The following is a 15,082-nucleotide window of genomic DNA, read 5'->3' on the forward strand; positions in this document are numbered from 1 at the left end:
TACCCTATTTTCCCAATTCCCTTTCTGCTAGGGTTCTAGATGAGATTTAGCTTCTGCTGATAAAATGCACTCATGTGCAGAAAAGAAGCAGGGTCATTCTCTCTGGGCAGTGGTGACCGGTGAGCATGCTCCCACAAACACAAGCTTTTGCAGTGGCCACCCTCCACGGTACACTGTCTGATGACCAACCTGATGGGTATTGGGCAGTTGTCATGCTGGCAGCATTTTCCTGACCTCTGGGTGATAGTAGAGAGTAGATAGAAGAGAGAAGGAAGGAACTGCATTCAGTGAGGTGGACTGAGTTGCATGCCCTTGGCTGGAAGAGCTCCAGCTTCTTACCCCACATTTTCTCCCCCCCCAAAATAGGGTCACATGATTGAGACACTTTCTTATAAATGAACTTTAAAATGAGATTGTATTAGAATGACTGCTGTTCACAAATCAATCAATGTAACCCATCATACTAATAAAATCAAGAGGAAAAGTCACCTGTTTGTATCAACTGATATAGAAAAAGCATTTGATCAAAGTTCAATGCCCATTCATGATAAAAACTCCCAGAAAAGTAAGATAGCAGTAAACTTTCTCAATTTGATAAAGAACATTTACAAAAAACTTACAGCTAACATTATATTTAATTGTAAAGAACTGAATGCTTTCCTCCTAAGATCAGGTCCAAAGTAAGGATGTCTGCAAAGATGTCTTCTCCCTCCACTACTATTCAGCCATGACCTAGCCAACTCAATAAGACAAGAAAAAGAAATAAAAGGCACACAGATACAAAAGGAAGAAATAAAACTGCCCGTATTTGCAGATGCCATTATGGTCTGCATAGAAATCCCAAGGTATCTTAAAAAAAAATTCCTTGAACTAATAAGTGCATTCAGCAAGTTCACTGATAACAAGATCAACATAAAAAATCAATTGTAACATTGGAAAAATTAATTGTATTTCTATATTCTAACAGTGAATACATGGGAACAAATTAAAAACACAAAACCATTTATTATCACTCAAAAAATACAGCAATGGAGTGACTGCTGTTCACAGGTCTCTCGGCTACTAGAGAGCTCTCCACCCTGACTCTAGTAAAGAGGTCAGGAAACCTTGAGTGAGGTTGGAGGTATTAATTTCTGGCAGTTAATTACATTCTTTCAGCATCCATCTCCCTGAAGTTTTCACTGGGCAAATCCTTCAGGAGGACATCCCCATTAGCTATTCATTTTTCTTCCTCACTGACTGGAGAATGAAGTGACTGTTGGCTGTGTCACACAACTCGTTGAAATTCACCCCTGGGTGAAGTGATCCTCAAATAATTACCAAATGTAGTTCAGGTAACTGAATTAGTGAATTACCTTAGCTCCTTTGAGATGAAAGACTCTTTAGGAATGTGAAATACTTCCACTCTTTGTTATTTATAACCTGAACAATGAAAGAACCCCAAGTAGTATTCAATATGCTCCAGGAATGGGATGACTAAAATTAAAGAATGCAATTGGTTTTCATTTTCCATATTTTTCATTTTCTCTCCTTTTCATTTCAATAGTCAAGACATCAAATCCCCTCTGATGTTAATAAGGCATCAACTATGGAGCTCTGGGAAGAGAAAAATTCAGCTGAAGTGTGACAAGTACGTGGTTCTCCTCCTTTCTGTGATTTATTACCATTTCCTCTCACCCACCCTATTACACGACTCTACAGGTGAAAACCTCCTCCTTTGCTTTGTTTTCTTCTGCCTTAGTCTAATTTGCTAAATTTAAGAGTCTCAACTACTCTTCCACCCTTCAGACAAACAATTGCTCCCATCAGTGGTCTCCCATCAGAGAAATGCAGGATGCCCTGGGCTTAGTGCTCTGCTCTGGGTGCGAAGAAGACAGAAGCCTAGAGGCAAATCCCAGGCAGACAGCTTGACCTGGGATGGGAGGAGTGGGAAGTGGTGGAGATGAGGCTGAGGTTGGCAAATCAAGGCCCAGTCTACCTGAGGTTGGTAGAGGGCTGAAGATGGTGGTGAAGATGCTAGGCTCTACTCATGCTGGATATGGGTGTACTGCATTTATTGAATCCAATTTACAGTTATTCATTTTTAGTTTTCATTTTTTAAAGCATTAAGGGTTTTCTATTTCTCTCTTTTCAAATATCTTTTTAAGTGTAATTTATTATTTTGGAATGGGAATAGGTAATACATTCACATAGTTCACAATTCAAAGAGCATTCAGTAATATACAGTGAAGACTCCCTCCCACCTACATGCTCCAGCCACTCAGTTCTCCTTTCAGAGGCACCAGCATCATCAACTTCCTACTTCTCCTTGCAGAAATATATAAGCAAATTTGTATAAGGCATCCCCTCACCATCTTTTATTTACACACATGATAACTCACTATTCTGTTCTGTACTGTGCTTTTCTCACATAATATATCTTAAGAGATCATTCCACACCAATATACAAAGACCTCTTCAATCTTTTTTTATGATACATAGTAATCCATTATGCTAACGTATCTTCATTTGTCTAACCACTCTCCCATTAATGATCATTTCCATTATTTCCAATTTTTTGATACTACAAACAGTGCTGTAATGATTAACCTGTCAATAAGTGATTTCCACATATAGGAGTATGTCTCTAATTTAATAGAATTGCTACTAATAGAATTATTATAAATAATTCCTGTAAATAGAATTGCTAAATCAAAGATTATGTATTTGTAATTTTGATAGATATTGCCAAAACATGTCACCTGACACAACATCCTTTGCCCATTTTTCTATTGCATTATTGGTTTTTTTCTTATCGATTGTGTAGCAATGACTTAAAATATGTTTCCTAATTTGTCCGTTGACTTTTGACTCAGCTATGATTGTTTTTGCATGGCTACATTTTTAAAAACACGGTTGAGTTTTTCAGTCTTTTATTTTATGACTGCTATAATTTGTGTCATATATTTAAAGGTTTTCTTCAGTCATAAATTACAACAAGAAAATCTTTTATGGTTTTTTCCTATTTTTATGGTTTCATATTTTTCTATTTAAAATCTGTAACCCATCTGGAATTTATTTGGTAAGATTTGAGGTATGGCTCCAATTTTAATTATGTATTTATTGTTACAGCTAACTAACTACCTTGTTGTCCAAACATCATTGATAAAAATCCAGTGTTCCCAGTGATTTGTAATGAGACCTTTATCATATGCTAAATCCCTATATGTTTTTGGGTCTACTTCTTGATTTTCTATTCTGTTTTATCTCTCTATTCATGTGCCAGTGGCACCCTAGTTTGATTTTTTAAAAAGTAACTAAAAGGAATTGTACTTCAATTTTTTTAACTTTAGGTATCTCCTTAAAGTAACTCTTCCTTTCGGTCAGTGATCCATGGAAACAAGGTTTCCTGTCTGTGTCTCACAATATTGTTTACTTTCCCTCAGATAGCTCAGGACTAGATTTTTCTTAATCTTCCAGGAAATGAAATTTAGCCTCTACCATCTGAGTGGCATAGTCAAATGAATGGCATAACCTTGGGCTTATGAGATGACCATAGGAATAGCATATTTTACTTTTCCAAATCCTGGTGCATAACAGGGTCACAAAGAACAGGTTCTTTTATTCCTGTGGTCATTGCTTTAAAATAAAGTTGTATACTTAATGAATATTTACTATACGGCAAGTTGCTTCAGTGAGGATGCTTTGGGCTTCAAGTCATAGAAACAGATTCAAACAGCCTTTCACAATAAGGAAATGCATGAACTGCGGTAACTAGTTCTCAAGGAGTACGGGGTTGGACAGGCAGTGTCAGTAGCCTGGCCACGTCATTACAGATCCAGCCTCTTACCATTTTGTGTTCCTCCATCCTCAGTCATTGGGTCCATTCTCAGGCTGATGGCAAGATGGCTTTGGCATTTCCAGGTATCCTCTCCAGACATGAAAACACCCTGAGAAAGAGACAGCAGCTCGTTTTGTTCTCTTTCTTAGGAGCAAGGGAACATTTCCCTGAAGGCTCCCATGTGTGATTGGCCAGAATTGGGTGACATTCCCATTCCCAAATCAATCACTGACAACAGGAATGTGATTAGCTTAAGGCCAATCAGACCCACCCCTGGGCTGGGCAAGGGTGAGTTCCCTCCAAGGCACATGGCTGCTTGAAGAGGGTGAACATCTGCACAAAACCTGGATTCTCATAGTAATGGAAGTGGGTAATGGATGCTGATAATGAGTCTGCCTCATCCCCCTCTCTCTTTCTCTCTCCTGACTGGTTTCCTTTGCAAGACATCCAACAATGTCTCCCTTCACACACACTTAGTGTTTGGTCATGTATTAACTGCAAACTGAAAAATTCAATAAACACTCATTGAACTCATACTATACGCCCAAAATGTGTGAGGAGCTGAGGACTAGAAGAAGGGAAGACAGGGATCCTGATCTCAATGATTTAATGGGAGAGGCAGAAAATTAAGGAATTCCTTAATTCCTTAGTAGTGATAGGTTCTATGTATTGATACATAACTTAACTTAAGGGTGCTATGGGAGTTCTAAAGAATGAGTAACTTCACGGGGAACTTCATGGTAAAACAAATGGAATATTCCAGCTGAGCTTTGAAAGATAAGTAGGTAATCAAGGAAGAAGAACATTCAGGCAGGGAAATTAGCTAGTACCAAGGACCAAGAAGGCATTGGCCTGGCATGCTCAGGTTACTATATGTGTTCTTTATGTCAAGCTATTAAGTGAACATGGCAGTGAGGCACTGTTTTACCCAAAGAATGAAGGTGCCTGGGGGGAGTTTAGAGGCCTGGTTTGCAACTTTGGTTTTTACTGTTTAAGAGACATCATCAGTGGATACCACCCCTAAGAAGTTCTGAGAGAGGTTAAAGCTAATTTCAGCATTCAAACACAAACAGCAGATTAGTAATCAACTTTCTGAGGTGACAGACCACCTCCCAGAGACCCCTAAATCTTTCTTTCACTTAACAATCAAGCTTCTGGCAAACGATATCCATACTAGCAATCTTCTCACCTCCATTCATTCCTTAACCTCAACCCACTGAGGTTAGCAATATGATGGTTGTTCCTGTTAAGGTCACCAGAGGCTCAGTAAATTGTAAGACACAAAATAGAATAAAACCACCACCAACAACAATAAACCCTCTTACATCCTACCTTCCAATCACATGAACTATTTATAATTCACAAATTACATTGGTTAATACATCTAGAGACCCCGGGCACTGAAAGTATGAATTCTTTCTCCCACTGCAGTATAAAATTAAAATTAAAAGCAATCCTAAATCATTATTTTTTCCATAAGGGCTTCATTTTTTTAATAAATCATATTCTTTCAAAAAAAATCTTTCTCTGGACCCCTGCTTTGTTGCTCATTTAAGCACAGGCCCACCAGTTGAGTAATCCAGCAATAAAGATATTCACACCTTGTTTGTAGTAGGTTAAATGATGTCCCCCCAAAAAGATATATTCACCCAGAACCTCAGAATGTGACCTTATTTGGAATAAGGGCCTTTGCAGATGTAATTAAGGTGAAGATCTCTAGACAGATGATCCTGGATTAGGGTGGGCCTTAAATCCAATGATTTGGATTTAAGAGAGAGAAACAGAGAATCACAGAGACATGTGGGGAGAACACCACATGAAGATGAAGACAGAGTTTGGAGCAATGCATCTACAAGCCAAGGAATGCCAAGAATTACTGAAACCCCCAAAGCTAGGAGAGAAACATGGAACAGATTCTCCCTCAGAGGCTCCAGAAGGAACCAACCATGCTGACACCTTGATCTGAGACTTCTGGCCTCCAGAACTCTGAGAGAATAAATTTATGTTGCTTTAAGTCACTCAGTTGTAGTAATTTGTTATGGCAGTCCTAGGCAACTAATACATTATTCCATAACACGTTGAATTAAAATCAGGTAACTTTTGATTATAAGAAACTCAGGAAGAGAGGAATTTATTTTAAAGAACTGCAACCTCACAGGACACAGAGATGAGAAATTAAGCCTCCTGCTTTTGGAGCTGGGAACCAGGGCGGGGAAGGAAAGTCACTGTTCATCGCTCAAAGTCATCTAATAAACTCTCTCGTGTTGCTCCCTCTGTGAGTCATCCCATGCTGTCCCCTGGCTGTCTTCCTTTGCTTCGTCACTCTCTGGGTGTGTGTGGCTCTTCGAGGTGACTTCAGCCCCAGTCTCTGTAAATTTCAAGTTTGTTCCCCACATCTAACTAACTTTGTCTCTCAGCAGCCCGATTACAAATTGTCATGTGAGAAAGTAGGTTGGCTCAACTTAGAGTTACCTAAGGGCTAGACCCCCGACAAGCTATCCAGTGCCCATCTCTGGCCCAGTTATAGCACATGAGAGGTGGAGCCCCATGGCATGAGTGCTGTGCCTTCCAGCCTTTGGGCCAGAACTTCCACTACAGAGGTCACAGTGGTGCAGGCAAAACTTGGCCCCTCTGGTGCAATCTGGTCATTTTTCTCCCTCCCTCGCTAGACTATGAACCCCTAGAGGGCAAGAATATAGGTCACAGTGCCTGGGACATGGTAGATTTTCAAGATGAGTCGGTTAAATACAAAGGAATTAGTTGAGCTTTGTAGAACTGCAAGAAAAAGGTAAATGTTTATACCGCCTTCTCTGTTCTTTCTTGACAAAGTGGTCATTTTAAAGCTGACTTCCTTTCCTTACCTCATTCTCAGAAATAGCAAAGAGACTATCTCTGGATATTTGATAAAATGGTGCTCACAAAGCCACACAACCTCACTGCGGTCCCTGATCAGTGGATTACAGAAATAAAAAAGGACCAGAAGAAGACATAACCTGTCACTACAGGTCTCACAAAGTGTGGGGCACCCAGCTGGGCCAATCCAGAGAGGGCACAGGAATCCTCAGGGGCGTCATCTGCATGAGATTTGCAAACCAAAAGGATCATCATCCTGGAACCCATACTTCTCAGTCAGGTGGGGAAAAGCTGATCATTATTGTGCTAATCAGATGGACAGGTTTAGCTGAGGCAGGGAAGGAGAGAGAGGGGATAATTCCTGAAATCTTTCTTCCAAGTCCAGCAGCCCTCCTGGCTCAACTGAAGGTCCCCCAAATTGTCATTAAAGCTGCCCCAAAGGAGAAATATTGGAAAGGGAGCATATGTAGGGACCTTTTAAAACCCTGAAAGGCATTGACATCGTGATTCCTTCTGTGATGAATCAGAAGTACAGAAAACTAAGTAAAATATTTTGCTCCCAAACTGGAGCCGTTTCTAAATTTAAATGTCAATCATCTCTTCTCTTCCATGTATGTACCAGCAAGAGGCAGCCATGGGTGCTGTCAAAAGACTGCGTAGAGATTGGTTCAACATGGCGGAGCAGAAGGACATGCGCTCACTCCCTCTTGCGAGAGCACCAGAATCACAACTAACCATAACCACTGGGTGGGTGACTCACAAACTGGAAAACAATTAAACCACAAAAGTCCACCCACTGGAATGAAGGTTCTGAGCTCCACGTCAGGTTTCCCAACCTGGGGGTCTGGCAACAGGAGGAGGAATTCCCAGAGAATCAGACTTTGAAGGCTAGCAGGATTTTGACTGCAGGACTTCAACAGGTCTAGGGGAAACAGAGACTCCACTTTTGGAGGGCACACACAAAGTACTGTGTGCATCAGGACCCAGGGAGAAGGAGCAGTGACTCCACAGGAGACTAAACCAGACCTACCTCCTAGTGTTGGAGGGTCTCCTGCAGAGGTGGGGGGTGCGGGGTGGCTGTGGCTCACTCGCGGGATAAGTACACTGGCAGCAGAAGTTCTGGGAAGTACTCCTTAGTGTGAGCCCTCCCAGAGTCCATTAGCCCCACCAAAGGGCCTGTAGGCTCCAGTGCTGGGTCGCCTCAGGCCAAACAACCAAAAGGGATGAACTCAGCCCCATCCATCAGCAGACAAGCAGATTAAAGTTTTACTGAGCTCTGCCCACCAGAGCAACACCTAGCTCTACACACCACCAGTCCCTCCCATCAGAAAGCTTGCACAAGCCTCTCAGACAACCTCTTGCCTCACCCACCAGAGGGCACATAGCAGAAGCAAGAAGAACTAGCATCCTGTAGTCTGTGGAATGAAAACCACATTCGCAGAAAGACAGACAAAATGGAAAGTCAGAGGACTATTTACCAGATGAAGGAACAAGATAAAAACCCCAGAAAAAAAAACTGAATGAAGTGGAGATATGCAACCTACCAGAAAAGGAATTCAGAATAATGATAGTGAAGATAATCCAGGACCTCGGAAAAAGAATGGAGGTAAAGATCGAGAAGAGGCAAGAAATGTTTAACAAAGACCTAGAAGAATTAAAGAACAAACAAACAGAGATGAACAATACAATAACTGAAATGAAAAATAGACTAGAAGGAAACAATAGCAGAATAACTGAGGCAGAAGAACGGATAAGTGACCTGGAAGGCAGAAGGGTGGAATTCACTGCTGTGGAATAGAATAAAGAAAAAAGAATGAAAAGAAATGAAGACAGCCTAAGAGACCTCTGGGACAACATTAAACACACCAACATTCTCATTATAGGGGTCCCAGAAGGAGAAGAGAGAGAGAAAGGACCAGAGAAAAAATTTGAAGAGATTACAGTCAAAAACTTCCCTAACATGGGAAAGGAAATAGCCACCCAAGTCCAGGAAGCACAGAGTCCCAGGCAGGATAAACCCAAGGAGAAACATGCCGAGACACATAGTAATCAAACTTTAATCAAATTAAAGACAAAGAAAAATTATTAAAAGCAAAAAGGGAAAAACAACAAATAACATACAAGGGAACTCCCATAAGGTTAACAGCTGATTTCTCAGCAGAAACTCTACAAGCCAGAAGGGAGTGGCACAATATATTTAGAGTGATGAAAGGGAAGTACCTACAATCAAGATTACTCTACCCAGCAAGGATCTCATTCAGATTCGATATAGAAATCAAAAGCTTTACAGACAAGCAAAAGCTAAGAGAATTCAGCACCACCAAGCCAGCTCTACAACAAATGCTAAAGGAACTTTTCTAAGTGGGAAACACAAGAGAAGAAAAGGACCTACAAAAACAAACCCAAACCAATTAAGAAAATCATAATAGGAACATACATATCAATAATTACTGTAATTGTGAATCGATTAAATGCTCCAACCAAAAGACACAGGCTCACTGAATGGATACAAAAACAAGACCTGTATATATGCTGTCTACAAGAGACCCACTTCGGACCTAGGGACACATACAGACTGAAAGTGAGGGGATGGAAAAAGATATTCCATGCAAATGGAAATCAAAAGAAAGGTGGAGTAGCATTTCTGTATCAGACAAAAGACACTTTAAAATAAAGAATGTTACAAGAGACAAGGAATGATAATGCATAATGATCAAGGGATCAATCCAAGAAGAAGATATAACAATTTTAAATATATATGCACCCAACATAGGAGCACCTCAATACATAAGGCAAATGCTAACAGCTATAAAAGAGGAAATCAACAGTAACACAATAATAGTGGGGGGCTTTAATACCTCACTTACACCAATGGACAGATCATCCAGACAGAAAATTAATAAGGAAACACAAGCTTTAAATGACACAAAAGACCAGATAGATTTAATTGATATTTACAGGACATTCCACCCCAAAACAGCAGATTACACTGTCTTCTCAAGTGCACATGGAACATTCTCCAGGACAGATCACATCTTGGGTCACAAATTGAGCCTCAGTAAATTTAAGAAAACTGAAATCATATCAAGCATCTGTTCTGACCACAACACTATGAGATTAGAAATCAATTACAGGGAAAAAACATAAAAAACACAAACACAATGAGGCTAAACAATACGTTACTAAATAACCAAGAGATCACAGAAGAAATCAAAGAGGAAATCAAAAAATACCTAGAGACAAATGACAAAATGAAAACACAACAATCCAAGACCTATGGGATGCAGCAAAAGCAGTTCTAAGAGGGAAGTTTACAGCAATACAATCCTACCTCAAGAAACAAGAAAAATCTCAAATAAACAATCTAACCTTACACCTAAAGGAGCTAGAAAAAGAAGAAAAAACAAAACCCAAAGTTAGTAGAAGGAAAGAGATTTTAAAGATCAGAGCAGAAATAAATGAAATAGAAACAAAGAAAACAATAGCAAAGGTCAATAAAACTAAAAGCTGGTTTTTTGAGAAGATAAACAAAATTGATAAACCTTTAGCCAGACTCGTCAAGAAAAAAAGGGAGAAGACTCAAATCAATAGAATTAGAAATGAAAAAGGAGAAGTTACAACAGACACAGCAGAAATACAAAGCATCCTAAGAGACTATTACAAGCAACTCTATGCCAATAAAATGGACAACCTGGAAGAAATGGACAAATTCTTAGAAAGGTATAACCTTCCAAGACTGAACCGGGAAGAAATAGAAAGTATGAACAGACCAATCACAAGTAATGAAATTGAAACTGTGATTTAAAATCTTCCAACAAACAAAAGTCCAGGACCAGATGGCTTCACAGGTGAATTCTATCAAACATTTAAAGAAGAGCTGACACCCATCCTTCTCAAACTCTTCCAAAAAATTGCAGAGGAAGGAACACTCCCATACTCATTTTACAAGGCCACCATCACCCAGATACCATAACCAGAAAAGGATACTACAATAAAAGGAAATTACAGACCAATATAACTGAAGAATATAGATGCAAAAATCCTCAACAAAATACTAGCAAACAGAATCCAACAGCACATTAAAAGGATCATATACCATGATCAAGTGGGATTTATCCCAGGGATGCAAGGATTCTTCAATATACGCAAATGAATCAAAGTGCTAAACCATATTAACAAATTGAAGAATAAAAACCATATGACCATCTCAATAGATGCAGAGAAAGCTTTTTTCTTCACACCCAAATTTACTTTTATTTTGCATAAATAGGAAACATGACCCTATCAAAAGAACAAAAAAGAGAAATGAGCCAAGTGTTATAAGAGGAAAAGCATGCACCAATGTGCTCCCAGTTCACTCCTAGCCACACACTCAACGGAACTCTATGGAACTTCACACACCAGGAGCTGGACTGGCTCCAAGCAGTGGGCACTGTCCACTGACAGCACGGGGGGAAACAGAGTGGGCAGGAAATGTCACTGAGAGTGGAATTTCCACACACAGTGTCAGTGCCCACAGTAGTGGATTCTCACCCAGGTTCAAGGGAAAACAAAATTTATCTCACACAAACATGAATATAAAATTGTTGAGTGCTACCTAAATCATTCAGTCTCAAGATCATTTGCTATCAAAAAGATAAACAAAATTTCATCATGGACATTTGGGTGCCTACTCAGCTGCACCCAATCCAACTCCAGGGGCCGCTCTTGGGTGCTTCCTCATCAGAACAGTAAAGGGAGAAACTGGACCTGAAAATGCAAAACGAATGACCTGGAGAAAGAGAAACTTTTGGACCCATGTAGTTGTCCTGGGTTGTAAACAGCAAATGTTGCGCTTTGTTATCTCATTCGAATCAAGGACTTGATTCCGGGAGGTACTGAAGTTGGGGAAGGGAGTTCAGAGGTCACACTCGGTGGTTAAAGACACCAGCAGCAGCATCCGTGTTCACAGACTGTTTCCATGGTGTTCATCTGGCTCCAAGAGCATCCCGTGGAATTCCTGGGGAGGCTTCCAGACTTTCCATCCTTAGAAAAGATAAGTCACCATGGCCCCATCCTGATTCCTCACTCCTACTCCATAGACGTGTCCCAGTAGAGCAGGGACAGGGTGACTAGAGCTAGGATATGAAAACCCTCAGTATCCACTCCAGTGAGATGCCCTGATGCTCAAGTTCAATGAGTGACAACTTCTCAAGAGGCTCTGTTTAGTTCATTTCAAAAATAAGCGCCCTACCCCCACCCCCCACCACTACCCATACAGGGACCTACATGTCTTGGCTACATGGCTTTGCCCTTCCTATACATGACCTGTCAGGTCTCAATCTGGGTTTAAATACACGATCGTGGGCATTACTCACTAAGCAGGGGAGCAGGACTGCAGCCCCCTAACAACCCCAGGACTACCTGTGATCCCAGGGCCAGAGGTTTTGAGCCAGGGTTTGCATTTCCAACCAGATCTTATTTATTCTAATTTTGATTAACTCCTCAGTGAAATCTATTCAGTCCTTTTTGAAGAGATCTCTCTGCAGTCCTGGGGTTTTGCGTTCCCGTCTTTTACTCAGCAAGCTCCTCCTCTTCAGAGCCCGGCATACACTTGCTGAGATCAATCAGCCAGGGCCCAGGGCTGCCCAACCCAGCCTTAAGCCACGGACTGCGCCCTGCTGGGACACCTCTCTCCAGGGGCTGATGTGGCTTCCCAGCCAGATGTGCCTCTCTGCTTTGAAAGTGTCCATCACAACCCACCATCAGAGCTACCTCAGGGGAGGGCAGAGGTGCCTGGCCGTGATCACAGGCCAGAGAGCTGCTGACGTCCAGGAAGGACTCCGAGCCTGACCTCAGGACAGGACTCCACACCACCGTCCACAGGACACACTAAAAAGGGCTCGAACATTTTTTTCCCCAAGTCAGACCAAGAGCTCATCAAATGCAATGTCCAGTTTGAGGCAGGGGTCAATTTCCCGTGAATTTAAATAACTTTCCTTAGTGATTTTCAGATAAGTATAGACATCAATTTAGCCTCATTCCGGATCCCCATCTCCTTGAGGTGCAAGCCGTGCCCAGGGCTCTCCCAGCCCTGGCTGTGCAGAGGGCAGCTCTGGTCTTCAGGAAGGGGATGGAGAAGAGAAGGCTCAGAGTCTGCACCGCCAACACGTGTTTCTCTAACAGCTTTTTGAAGAGGAAGACTGTCGGGCATGGGGCTCACACAGCTGGCCCTGTGGGGCCTCGTTTCAGATGGGCCGCCTGCCGTGTGCGGGGCCTTCCGGGCGGCCCAGCCCCTCCCCGCGTTCACGCGTACTCACCTGCACGTGCCCTGCCTCACCTTCCGCCGGGGTCTCTCCCCTGAGGGTCTGGGCACACCACCCTAGGGGGTCAACCCTCGGGACTCTCCACTCGGCCAGAGCACAGATTACATTGGAAACAGAAGCAACAGAGGAGACATGGGGTGAATTCAAATACTGGTCCTCCAAGGAAAATTTGAAAGGAAGCTGCGCTTGCTTTGAAGATATCAAAAAGGAATTGCCGTTTAGTGGCTCAAAAGACCATTCTTGGAAGTGAACAGTGAAGGGGACAGGGAGGGCGAGTGACAGCCTCTCCCGGCCTCCCCAGCCAGTTGTACAGGCAGGTGCCAGGCAGCTCCCGGCTACTTGGCCTTCACCACCTGTTCATATGGGGGCAGTGGCGTGTTGAAGTAGGAAGGGGGCGGTGGGTAGGCTGTGCTTCCCTGGGGTGAGTTGGGTTGGACCTGAAAAGCCATCGCCACAGGGTTCCCAGCAGGATTCATCCCTGGTCCTCCAGGGTCGGTGTAAAATGGCAGCTCCAGCTGCTAGGCTCCTGGAGTGAGGTTCGGGGGCTGCCTGGTGTAAGATACGTTGAATGTCAGCTCCTCGATCAGTGGCAGGGGGTACATGCCCCTCCGGATGAAGAAGCCGGCACCACAGCAGAAGAGCAGGCCCATCATCAGGAGGAACCAAAAGTACCACAGCCTCTGTATGGAAAGGGCCTGCACACAGCACCTGGAGCCACAGCAGTCCGCATAAGGGCGGCATCTGTTTGCTACACATCTTGTGGGCGGAATTACAGTGGTTTCCTTCTGGGGAGGCCCTGTAACCAGATGACCAAAGACATATAATATGTTGGATAGAGTCCTTCAAAATACCAGCAATGCTTTTGGGCCTCTGTGCAATCCACGGGCAGCCCAAGCAGCAGCACAGCCACACTCCCGGCCAGGCATCCCATGGCTGCGCATCCTCCTGGTCGCAGGCACGGGTCAGCAGCACGACCCCTGTGAGGGGGCCAGCCAGCTGGCAGGCAGGATCCTAGCCAGGGTCACAGGGGCTCAGGCAGGCGGGCGGGGAGCCATGCTGAGTCATGCAGCCCTTGCCGCGTTTGTCCCCGGCTTGCATGTCAGAAAAAGCTTTTGACAAAATTCAACATCCATTTATGATAAAAACTCTCTAGAAAGTGGGCATACAGGGAACCTACCTCAAAATAATAAAGGCCCTATACAACAAACCCACAGCAAACATCATTCTCAATGGTGAAAAACTGAAAGCATTTCCACTAAGATCAGGAACAAGACAAGGATGTCTACTCTCAACACTATTATTCAACATAGTTTTGGCAGTCCTAGCCAAGGCAATCAGAGAAGAAAAAGAAATAAAAGGAATACAAATTGGAAAAGAAGAACTAAAGCTGTCACTGTTTGCAGATGACATGATACTATACAAAGATGATCCTAAAGATGCCACCAGAAAACTACTAGAGCTAATCGATGAATTTGGTAAAGTTGCAGGCTACAAAATTAATGCACAGAAACCTCTTGCATTCCTATATACTAACAATGAAAGATCAGAAAGAGAAATTAAGGAAACAATCCCATTCACCATTGCAACAAAAAGAATAAAATACCTAGGAATAAACCTACCTAAGGAGGTAAAAGACCTATACTCAGAAAACTATAAGACACTAATGAAAGAAATCAAAGATGACCCAAACAGATGGAGAGATATACTATATTTCTTGGATTGGAAGAATCAGTATTGTGAATATGACTATACTACCCAAAGCAATCTACAGATTCAATGCAATCCCTATCAAATTACCAATGGCATTTTTTACAGAACTAGAGCAAAAAATCTTAAAATCTGTATGGAGACACAAAAGACCCCAAATAGACAAAGCAATCTTGAGGGGAAAAAACGGAGCTGGAGGAATCAGACTCCCTGACTTCAGACTATACTACAAAGCTTCAGTAATCAAGACAATATGGTACTGGCACAAAAACAGAAATATAGATCAATGGTACAGGATAGAAAGCCCAGAGATAAACCCACGCACCTATCGTCAACTAATCTATGACAAAAGAGGCAAGGATATACAATGGAGAAAAGACAGTCTCTTCAATAAGTG

At 42.3% G+C, this 15,082-nt stretch overlaps 1 pseudogene across 1 annotated transcript; it reads right to left on the reverse strand.

The window, feature by feature from the left end:
- Positions 1-13,059: 13,059 nt before the first annotated feature.
- LOC308613583 (WW domain binding protein VOPP1-like) lies at positions 13,060-13,909 on the reverse strand (annotated as a pseudogene). The gene is made up of 2 exons (XR_014017875.1): positions 13,797-13,909; positions 13,060-13,719 (listed from the first exon to the last, which is right to left on the reverse strand). The product of XR_014017875.1 is annotated as a WW domain binding protein VOPP1-like (transcript).
- Between the last annotated feature and the right edge of the window lie 1,173 nt (positions 13,910-15,082).

This window comes from Mesoplodon bidens (genome assembly GCF_964165515.1).
Source record: "Mesoplodon bidens genome assembly, chromosome: 3".
Lineage (NCBI taxonomy): Eukaryota > Metazoa > Chordata > Mammalia > Artiodactyla > Ziphiidae > Mesoplodon > Mesoplodon bidens.